The sequence below is a fragment of the Cupressus sempervirens genome, chromosome 7 (assembly GCF_028749045.1).
Source record: "Cupressus sempervirens isolate cs-2001-9-10 chromosome 7, ASM2874904v1, whole genome shotgun sequence".
NCBI classification, from domain to species: domain Eukaryota; kingdom Viridiplantae; phylum Streptophyta; class Pinopsida; order Cupressales; family Cupressaceae; genus Cupressus; species Cupressus sempervirens.
In genome coordinates this window covers 592595689-592607955 of record NC_143124.1, presented here as the reverse complement: position 1 = coordinate 592607955, position 12267 = coordinate 592595689, and the positions used below count along the sequence as shown (strand labels likewise).

The 12267-nt window shown below is 37.9% G+C and overlaps 1 pseudogene across 1 annotated transcript; it reads left to right on the top strand.

Moving 5' to 3' along the window:
• Positions 1-811: 811 nt before the first annotated feature.
• On the top strand, positions 812-3820 carry LOC149548137 (pentatricopeptide repeat-containing protein At2g20540-like; annotated as a pseudogene). The gene has a single exon (XR_016353987.1). The product of XR_016353987.1 is annotated as a pentatricopeptide repeat-containing protein At2g20540-like (transcript).
• The last annotated feature ends 8447 nt before the right edge of the window (positions 3821-12267 follow it).

The following is a 12267-nucleotide window of genomic DNA, read 5'->3' as shown; positions in this document are numbered from 1 at the left end:
AAAAGAAAAGGAAAAAAAGAACCGTAAGGAGGAGAATATGAAGAAGTAGGAGAAGAAGGACAAGGACAAGGACAAGGACAAGGACAACCATAAAGAGGATAAGAAAGAGAAGAAGGGAAATGTAAAGGCAATTAAGAAAAATGAGAAAACTAAGGAGGTGGAGGAGGAGGAGGGGAAGATGAAGTTGAAGAAGAAGAATAAGCAATATAAGGAGGAGGAGGAGGAGGAGGAGGAGGATAAGAATAAGGAGGACAAGAAGGAGAAAGAGGAGAAGAAGTAGAACAAAAGGAGGAGGAGGAGGAGGAGAGAGAAGAGGAGAGGAAGAAGACACAAAATACGAGGTAAGAGAGAGAGGTGGAAGGGGGAGGGAAGGGGTGGAAGGCGGTGCAAGGAGGAGGAGGAAGAAGTAGTGGACAAGGAGAATGAGAAGTAGTAGTGGTAGGAGATGAACAAATAAAAAGAGCAAAAAGAAAAGTTGTAGAAGGAGAAAAAACAAAGAAAAGAAAAAAGAGCAAAATGAGAAAGAAAATACACTTGTTTTTCCTCCTTTCAACTCTTTGATTTATTAAACAATATTTTTCTATCAACATTATCATTGCACCTCTTTTAAGTACATGTGCTAGTTATAGTTTGTCATCTTTTCATATAAAATTCACTAATCGTGACCTCGCAATCTAGTGCCAGCAAAGGTAAATGTCCATCTAGACAACCAAACATACAGTTAATCCATAGATCAAACCAACTAGACACTAGTCTAAATCAAACCAGCAGAGGAAATTTTATGGTTTCGTCCAGTACCATGCTGTTATTTATGGAGAATAATCGCCTCGTTAAATTCGCTCCCGTAAGAATTACAACTCGTCTTTCATCAGTGGCCTTTTTTTAACCCCATTTAAAAATATGTTTTTAACAAGTTAAATGGAGTACAGCTGCATAGAGCCGAGAAATTCGTTTAATGATAGACAATATCGATTGTTTCATTGTTCACAAATGTTGCGGTCCCCTGATTTTTAAGCTCGGACATCTTGGGAATATTTCAACGCACAATGTAATTTCATTTGGGTTTTTGTTCCAAACAAATGCTCTTCAAACCCTGCATTTGCTTTTTCAACACATTCTTGGCGGCTTCCACAAAATGCTGGTCTTTCACTTTGAAATTGAATGTATATGTTGTGCCGGCCTTCTCCACCATTGGAGCTAAAGAAGCGGTCGAAGAGGATGCATGTTACGTTCAAACCCAAAATCTGAAATCTTGGAATTCTGCGTTAAGCAGATACTGCAAGCAGGGGAAATTAAAAGATGCACGCCGTCTGTTCGACAAAATGCCGCAATCAAATGTCGTTTCGTGGACCGCAATGGTTGCAGGGTATGCGCAGAATGGAGACATGGGAGAAGCTCGTAGAATGTTCGACGCCATGCCTCAACGCAACGTTATCTCATGGAATACTATGATAAGGGGATGTATCCAAAATCAAAGGATTGAGGAGGCCTACCAACTGTTTGTGACAATGCCGGAACGAAATTTGTCTTCATGGACTCTGATGATAGCGGGTTTGGGTAATGCTGGAAAAATAGAGGCCTCGCGCAATTTGTTCGAACGCTTACCACGACGTGATTTGATCGTTTGGAATGCCATGATTACGGCTTATGCCAACAATGGTCGGATGGAGGATGCGGAGCACTTATTTGGCAACATGCCTAAAAGGAACACAGTCTCCTGGACTGTAATGATTGTAGGATATTCGAAGATGGGTAAAATAGAACAAGCGCGCCAGTTGTTTGATAAAATGCCGGAGAGAAATGTCGTTTCATGGACTGCTATTATTGCGGGGTATACGCAGAATGAGCAGAACATAGAGGCGTTGCAACTCTTTTTTATGATGCAAAGTACATCCATCAGTCCAAACCAATCGACACTGGGAAGTGCTGTCAATGCCTGTGCCAATTTGACTGCCTTGAGCTGTGGAAGTCAGGTACATGCCCATGTCATAAAAATGGGATTTGAATCAGATGTCATTTTACAGAATTCTCTTATTGTAATGTATGCTAAATCTGGGGTTACAGGTGACGCAGAGCAAATTTTTAATAAAATGTCTTGTCGGGATTTGGTATCATGGAACGCAATGCTTGCAGCATATACACAATGTGGGCGGAAAGAGGAAGCAGAGCAATTGTTTCGTAGAATACCTGACCGAGATGATTTTTCTTGGACTACAATGCTTTCAGGATATTTTCAGAATGACAGGACAGAGATGGCATGCAACCTGTTTAGGAGAATGTCTAATCCGGATGAGGTAGCCTGGAGTGCAATGATTGTAGGATATGAACAGAATGGGCATAATGAAGAGGCCCTAAAACTCTTCGCTGAAATGCAAGGTACAGGCATTAGGTTCAATCATCTCATATTTACCAGTGTTCTCAAGGCCTCTGGTAGCCTAGCCTTATTGGAGCAGGGCGAGCAGGTTCATGCTCATATTGTCAAATCGGTCATGGGATCGAACCTCTCTGTCGAGAATTCCCTTATTGCGATGTACGGAAAATGTGGGGCTATAGAGGATGCTTACGATGTTTTTGACAGGATGGCTGAACGAGATGTAGTCTCATGGAATTCACTGATTTTGGGATTTGCTCAGCATGGACATGGCAAGATGGCTATCCAACTGCTTCAACAAATGCCACAGCTAGGAAGCGTGGAGCCGGATCATATCACCTTCTTAGGTGTGCTATCTGGATGCAATCATGCGGGCCTAGTGGATGAAGGCTTGCATTACTTCAATTCTATGATCCATGATTATTGCATAACACCAAGAGCATATCACTATACATGTATGGTTGATCTTCTTGCGCGTGCAGGGAAGCTGGATCAGGCCAAGGATTTCATAGACAAGATGCCGTACAAACCGCACGCTGCTGTCTGGGGTGCTCTGCTTGGTGCCTGCAAAATCCATTCTCATATTGTTCTGGGTAAGCGTGCTGCACATCATCTTTTGCAGTTGGATCCACAAAATGCCGCAGTGTATGTTGAGCTGGCAAATATGTATGCATTCGCTGGCAAGGTGGAGGATGAGGCAAAAGTGAGGGCAATGAAGAAAGAGAAAAGGGTGAAAAAACTACCTGGATACAGCTGGATTGTAGTGAAAAACAAGGTTCATACATTCATGGTTGGCGAGTCGTTGCACCTCAGAGGGGGAATTCATGCCACCACCTGAAGGGAGAAAGGATGAAAAAAGCCATCCATGGTTTCAGAGAGGAATTCATGCAACCTGACCCGTTTGGTTCGTGGATTTGAATAAGAATTGTTATTTGTAATATTTTTAAAAAATTTAATCCATTGTTTGGGTGCGTAAAATAGGAATTGGAATTGGAAAAATTTAGAATTTGGTATCCTTATTTATCCTCGTATCCATGATTTGATATTCCATCTAAATAGGTGGAATTGCTCCAATTCCCACTCTAATTTCAATTTGACAAAAAATTGAGTATTGGATATTAATTGAAATAAAAAAAAATTGAAGTCCGCTTTCCATCTCGAGAAGGCCACGGTTCGATCTTGGTTTCATACTGGGTATCGATCATCATTGCAGGTGACTGGGTTTTTTTCTTTCATCTGAAGCGATATCATGTTCTCTTAATATCATTATTAAAATTACTTTGTTTCACCTTTACATGGATTGTTGTTTTAAGTGGAAGTTAAGCATCTCGAAGACCATGTGTAGAGCTCCAAAATGCATCCCTCAATTGCCCAGTGAAATTGAAAAACTATGCAGGCAATGTAAATTTGTTGATTATTAAATGAATTTTTGTCATGTCAATTTTGAAAGCAAGTAGCAATCATTTACATTTACATTCAAATGGCAGTTTCATGTGCTTTCCTCCCAATTTTACTGTCAATTGTGCAGCTACCGAGTACTCGAAAGTGTTAATGATAATCGATGCATGGAGAGATGCGAGAGATGCTGTTTTGGAGTATTCGTTGGTATGGATAGTTCTTCATTTCTTTCTCCCCACACAATTATAGAGGGTTAGTATAAATCTATGCGCATTTCTAATTGGGATGATCAATTGTAGTTGCAAAAATGGGTTCTTTCAGAACTTGGAAGCAAACAATATGGTTAGATTTACCTAAACACCTGGTGATGAGAAAGTTTGAATTCCTTCCAGTGGACTGTTGCTTTCGTTTTAGGTGTTTTTGCAGGGGATGGAATGATCTATTGGAATGATCGGAGGAGTGGAAGGATGATCTCCTGCCTAAGTATTATAGGTTTTCACTCTATGACAAAAGGGCTTTATCTTTTCAGAATACTATCTTGGATGTTTGAACTGTTTAGATTTTTTTGGGTTTCAACCAAACATGTCATGAATAAGAAATTCAGAATATCAAATTTTGTTGGGTTTGAACCAAATGGTCCCAAATCAAATTTGCAAAACCATAATCTAGATTTTAACTTCCAGAATCCCAAATCTAGGATTTTGAATGCCAATTTTCAAATTGTATTCCGGTAACCAAATGGGCCCTAAGGGATATGGTAAAATAAATAATGAATAAATGTAAGTTGAAGATCCACAACACTCAGCTATGGTAGGTAGTTAGAGTGTTCTTAAAAGAATTAGACATTTTTAGGATCAGGTATGTTTTTATTTAGTGCTCTCTCCATATGTTGTTTGGTGCTCGGTTTTTTTTGTTGGGTTTCATTGATAGTATTGTAGGTTATTTTTAGGATTTGTTGGTGTGTGTTATCCTTTTGTAGCTCCCCTACCTTCCTAACACACGCACGCACACACACGCACACGCACAAACAATTTAATTTAATTAATTAGTACCATGCCTTTGACTAACAAGAGTTTTGGAGTGTTAAAAACAATAGTCCACTAAGATAACTGAGATGGGGTGGGGGGGTGAATCAGTTATCCAATAATTAAAACATTTATCAACCTTAAACAATCTTATCCATTCAACCAAAGTAAACAACAACCATAACAAGATATAGATAGACAACTACACCAGATATGTTAACTAGGGAAACCCTTGATCATAGGAAAAACCTTGGTGGGAATGATGCCCACAAGAGGATTTACTAATATAAATATTTCTTGTTAGAGGATGAACCCTGTTAAGAGTCTATTACAACATTTAGTACATATGAGTCCCTGTTAGGAGACTTTGAATCCTTGTTAGAAGATTCTAACCTTGTTAGGAGTTGTAGAAGATAGAAGGACCCAGTGTCCAAACAGCTTTTGGGGCAAGATCACCGAACTCACTGTCCAACTAATCTCTCAACTATTCATTGCAGAATAATTGTATGTACTGTACTTTAACTTCTTTCCTCTATCCTGTCAACTGAACCAATCACTGTCAGAACTTGTAGACCAGGTCATGAACCTCAGATCCAAGTATCCAACTTCAAATCACACAATAAAACCTCGACAATAAAGTTTCCTTCACTTCCACTCTGCTCTGCTTATGTTTGCATTCCTCTCTTTGTGCTGCTTACAATCATTCACATTCATCCATACATCCACACTTATGATAAAGAAAAATGTCCTTCCTTTATATCGAATCCATAAAACAATTCCCTGAGTTGGCTGTTACACCTTCTCAATTAATTATTATAGGACCACATTAAGAACACATCACATTTAGCGATAACATTAATCTTTCAACTTGCAAATTGAATATTTTTCTATACACGTATCATTATGGTGAGCAAGCTTGTCCAAATCAAAGTAACAAGAATCGGAATCGGATCGGAATCGGCAAGGCCGAATCAAATCGTGAATCGGCCATGAATCGGAATCGAATCGGCCATGAATCGGAAAATTTAAAAAACCCTTGAAATTTAGTGAGTAACTTATTTCATAAACCCTTTATCGCTGATTCGATTCACCGATTCACAAAAAATCGTTTGGCTTGAATCGAATCGCCAAATCGCGTGAATCGCATGAATCGCCGTGATTCTTGGAACTATGGTCCAAATCATCATCAACATGTCTTCTTCACATCTTTAACTTCGACTTCTCAGAACAATAAGTCTACTAAGAGATATAACAAGTTTACCAGAACATGCCTCTGTAAACTCTATCTCAGAACAGTCTTCATTGAAACTTGCATAACTTCTTCCAGACCTAATATCTTATGCTTCCGAGGTTAGCTGCATCTACTAGACACTTAGTAGTATCTCTCTTTAATCTCGCTACTGAAGGTACTCAATGATTTGTCCGTACCAACTTGATCTTTCCGTTGTTCTTTTGTCAAATGCCACAAAAAAATGCTACGTTGACATCAATGACAAACACAATCATGAATGTAACATATCATCATGATAACAATCTAAGCATGTTTCTGCAATACTCCCCCACAAGAATATCATCAACATTCATGCTTCCAACATGGAGGAGCTAGAATACATGTCTTTATGTTTAGCATCCGTTTCAGGGTGTTTTGATTCATTCGTGGCATTTATTTAGTCTATTTTCCTTCACTTGAAAGTCATTTTCCTATGTCTACAATAACATTTGTATGTTGCTATTTTCATTTAAGGCCATTTTCTTTTGATATGGGGTCATTTGGTCACATCCAATTAGTTTGATTTTGTTGGTAAAAAGATTTGTCACTTGAAAGGATGATGTAATTTGGCCCAATGGAATGAGAGGCAAACTATTCCCTACAGTTGGATAGGCCCTTGATATGTGGCCTTCCTTTGTATTTAAAGGGGCAACTCCCTGATAAGATGTAATTTTTTATTAATTTTCAATAAAGATGTATTCAAATATAAAGGATAGAGAGAAAGCTACCGACAACGAATGCACCAAACGACTTAAAAGCTTTATTTGATTAACGTAAACTACTAATAAAGACAATCAAGAGTTGTGCTTCAAGATGATCATTAGCACAATGCTGATTCGAGATTTATGAACATTTGCATATTACTATGAAAACACTCACTACAAAGAGAATCAACACTTTCACGCTTCATTAATTTAGATTTTTAGAAAGATAATTCAGGATGCACTTTCCTTTATTTTCTTGCACCAAGAACATAAGAGGAATTTTCAATTACAAAGACAAAATTTGTATGCACTTTCCAAAAATTGTCTTATCACCAAGATTCTAAAATAAGTGTTCCCTAATTCCAATTTGTGTCTATATCGGCCAGATGTGCTTTCCTTTCATGGTAACATTCATTGAGAAGTTGGCCATTGTATAGACACACATACCAATACCACTGAACTCCATCTCTCACCTTCAAATTCTCTCATGACCACGAGCATAGAGGGAGTATATCTGCATCATGATGTATTTGCCCCCAACATCTAATTGATTTGAAACTTATACATAATGGCTTCCATTCGTCACCTCTATATTTAGATGAGTTATTTTGCCAAATATTTTTCATGTTATTACACTCTCTAATTTGCACAAAGCGGCAACTATTCATTCAATTGAAAAACTACCATTTCTTTGTTTTGAAACTTGCAGCACAGGAGATGCTATTTGCTCAAAATCCTAACTTATGTGATGGACAATGTGAAAGGTTTGAATGCGTGAGAGAAAACAACAGATGAATTTACATTTAAACAAGAGAAAAGAACAACACCAGATTTATCCTAGTTCACCACAATGTGGCTACGTCCAAACTGTAGAGTATTATATTAATATAAAAGATTGTTTACAAATGAGCAGGAGCAACATACAAATAGACTCCAATTACATTACATATGAAATGTCTTGTAAAACCAAGAGACACACAATTGGAGAGAAAACAAATAATGACCGTTGGCCTTCAACATATCAAAAAAATCCCACCTGAAGGGCAACCAATGTTGCAACTGATCACCCAATACCCTGCATAAATGCTGATATACCTTTTCTTCACAAGCCCAAGAGAACTCCTAACACATTCAAACTTCTCTTTGGCAACCTTCATGAAAATATATGTCGATTGATCTTGGTGTCAATCTTAAGATCTTTCAACTTTCCCTCTTCAACTGCGTGATGAGCAAAGTGAGCATTGTGTGTCAACATGCTTAGAGAGACACTATGATGAATCATTATGTATCATGAAAATTGCATTGTGGCTATCACAAAATAAATTATATTCGCTTTGATAAATTTTCTAGTCAGCAAGCAATTGTTGAAGCCAAATCATTTCCCATGCATCTTCAGAAAGAGTCAAATACTTGGCTTCAGCTAAAGAAAGACCAATGCAATGTTGCAACCTTGAAGCCCAACTAATAGCAGCTCTAGCAAACATGAAGGTATTACCAGTGGTAGACCTTTGTTTATCCAAGTCTCCAGCAAGATCTGAATTAGTGCAACCTTGCAGCTAAACCTTATTTCCTCCAAAACATAGCACATAATTTGAAGTGCCATTTAGGTACCTTAGTATCCATTTAACTGCTTCCCAATGAGCCTTCTTGGGATTGCTTATGAATCTGCTCACAACTCCCACTGCATGAGCAATGTTGAGGCGAGTAGAAACCATGGCATACATAATGCTACCAATCGCAAATTTATAAAGATTTTTCTCCATGAATTCCTTTTCTTCTTGTGTTTTTGGACACAATTCAAAGCTTAGACGGAATTGATCAGCAAGTGGGATAGGAACAACTTTTGCATCAGCCATGTCAAACCTCTCAACAACTTTGTCAATATATTATTTTTGAGACAAAGTGATTTCCCTCTTTTTCCACCCTATGATTGTCATGCCAAGAATCTTCTTGGCTACCCCTAAGTCTTTTGTGTCAAATCTCTTGCCAATTTCTCCTTTAATTCTTATGCCGGCAATGTACATGTCATCAACATAAAGAAGGAGAATGTCGAACTCACCATAAGGAAGTTTCTTGAAGTAGATATATGGGTCTGATTTGCATTTTGTGAAATTGTGTTCAGCCATGAAGCGATTAAATTTTACATACCATTGTCTTGGGGCTTGCTTGAGACCATACAAGCTCCAATTTAATCTACAATAAAGATGCTCTTGTCCCTTCTTGACAAATCTTGAGGCTGCTCCATATACAATTCTTCTTCTACATCACCATGTAGGCATACAGTCTTAACATCAAGTTGTTCGAACTCAAGATCCCACGTTGTTGCTAATCCCAAAACAATTCAGATGGTTGTCATTTTAAAAACTGGTGAAAGATCTCATTGAAGTTTATCCCCTTTTCTTGATCAACCCCTTCCCCACCAATCTAGAATTGAAGCGTTGTCTGCCTTCCCCTTCCTCTTTCAATTAGTATACCCACTTGTTCCTAAGTGGTCTTCGATTGGACAGAAGAGAAACCAAATCCCAAGTTTGATTCTTGATTAAAGAATCCATTTCATCATGCATCATTGTTTTTCCATTTGTCACTATTTACATCTTTGAGAGAAGCTTTAAATGTTGATGGTTTTGAAAATTCTAAAACCAATATGGAAGGCTCTGCCTCTTCAACGAACAATAGCTTATAATCAGAGAACTTAGCTGTCATTTGTCTCTCTCTAGTAGATTTCCTTAATTGAGGTTCTATATTCTTTGTTTGAGCTTGAACTAATTCAAATGGAGAACCAAAGACTATGATTCTTCCATTCAAATATTGAATGCTCTTATCATTCTTGTGAGTTGAAGTAGTGACCCTCTATTTCTCTACTTGATTAACTATAGGCATACCAGTATTTGCAGGCTACATAGTACTAAAAGTGTTCACATCCAAATCTTTATCAGTTTGCGTTCTTCTTTGTTGCTCAATGCCAGAGTGAACAATGGTTGTTTCCATGCCATGCCTTATAACCTCTTCTGAATTCAATTTGGAAGGGTCTATGGTTCCCAAACTAGGATGACATTGACCAGTTTGGCATTCATATTTTTCCAACATGGGAGACAAATCTAGAGTTCAGTGTCCTTGCGATTCATGTAAATGGTGGGTCTGAGGAGCATCGTGCATTGAAGATAAAGCTTCAGCTTGTGTTTCAAAATGCCCACAAACCATCTCCGATGCATTCATAGCTGACTGTGCATGACTGCAGGCAAAGAACTCCAAGTTTCCAACACTATTAAGAGGCGTGTTTTCCATTGAGTTGTGATTACCCTGTTTACCATAGTATTGACTGTCATTGTGGCCCTATCTAGTTGTGGTTTTTGCAATAGCATAAGGTCTGCTTATGTTAAAATTGGCACTATTAGGATTTGTGGAGTGTAAAGCCTCTATTGTTTTTGTGAGAGGGAAATCCCCATGAGCGTTGCCATGGTTGTTATTCACCATAGAGTGTGGACTATTATGACTATCAGGAAAGACAATGTGTGATTTGAAAGAATCCACCATGTCTCTTTGTAGAGAAACAAATAAATTTTGTTCTTGATCATGTTTTCTATAAGAAGAGTTCATTATACCATCGTGAGTATTTGGACCTTGGAGAAGCCAATTGTTATCTATAGATACCTTCCATTCACTGCTTATAGAAGAGTGTGATGAATTACCAAGCTAAGATGACTGTGTTGTAGTAACAGGGTTTCCATGCTGAGAATTTGTACAATTGTTAAATATGTCAAATAGAAGAATGTATTCTCTAATAGGAGTCTCATCTTTAGAATGAGGCAATGCCTTCTCATTAAAGACTACATCTTTGCTCCTAATGATTTTCTTATCAGTCAAACTCCAAAGTTTAAAGCCAAACTGATCTTCTCCATATCCAACGAATATACAAGGTTGTGATGTAGGATCCAACTTGCTTCTCTTTTCTTTGCGCACATGTACATAGGCTTGACACCCAAAGACCCGAAGATGAGAGTACGAGACTCTTCTTCTTTGCCATTCCTCTTCCAGAATTCCAAAGTTTAACCTTGATGAAGGACTTCGATTTACTAAATAGACCATTGTATTACATGCTTCAGCCAAAAACTCTTTTCCCAAACCTGAATTGGAAAGCATAAACCAAGCTTTCTCTAGTATGGTCTTATTAAGCCTTTCCACTGCCCCATTTTCTTGAGGGGTTTAGTAGACAACTTTTATCCTACAAATAGCATTATCTCCACAATAATTATTAAACTCTAGGGAACACAACTCTCCTCCATTATCTTTATTCAAGCATTTAATTTTATGACCTCTTTGGTTTTCAACAAGAGCATTGAAAACTTCGAATTTAGAAAAGACTTCAGATTTATTGGCCATCATATATATCTAAACTTTCTTAGTACAATCATCAAGGGAAGTGATGAAAAAATTTGCAGCTCCTAAAGAACTTACCTCGATAAAGCAGATGACATCGGAGTGCACAAATTTCAATGGTTTTACCTTCATGTCATGACCATCTTTCAAGAAGTTGACCCACTTTTTCTTGCCATTAAGACAATGTTCGCAAAACTCCAAGTTTGATGATTGAAGACCCAATAGTTGATCCCTTTTAAGCATTACCTCAAGACCTTTGTTGCTCATATGGCCTAATATTTGATTCCAAAGTGCCACATCGCTGACCATGACTATCATAACAATACCTACTTCGGTAGGCTTTTCAAAGAAATAAAGACTACCAACTTTATTGCCATTGGCAATTGGTGCAAGAGCACCTAGAGACTTGTTTAGATTCTAGTTCATTTTTGGCTTGTAGGTGGTTTTAGCCAGCCACCAAGGTAATAGGGACTATGAATAGGGTCCCAGGAGAGGTGTGAGGTGTGTTTGTAGATATGTGTTCTTAGAAGTTTGGTTTGTGGTCTATTTCAATAAACCTAATGTTAAATCCTAGAAAAGTCAACATGGGTCAAAGGTTGACCAAATATCCAAAATGGAGTGTCAATGATACATTTGATGTTTTAAGGTGCTTTTAGGACCATATGATGTGATTTGGGTCAAATTGTGCATGAGAGGATAGTAGAGATGTAAAATTGCAAGAAGATGTAAAGTTGCTCATGACAACTTTTGCAAAGTTGTCATGACAACATTTTACTAAAATCTAGGAATTAGCTCTATAGGAGCCCTAACCTCGAATTTAGGGTCTGGACACAAGGGGTTGGCATATTTCAAGTTGGACAAACCTTAATCAAGGAGTTAATTATCAGATTGTATGGTTGGCATTGGGAAAAGACACCGGATTTTGCTAACAAAGAGCTTTTTACCTTCATCTTGACCTTTAATGGATTGAATGGATTACTGTGAGGCATTAAGAAGTTGATTCATGTTATGTAATTAGGTTTTGTGGAGTTAATTTGAAAAGTTTGGATTGTTCTTTGTCATTTTGCAAATTCTTCAGTTTCTACTGGTTCGCTATCCTGAATAATCCCAGTCATTTAAAAA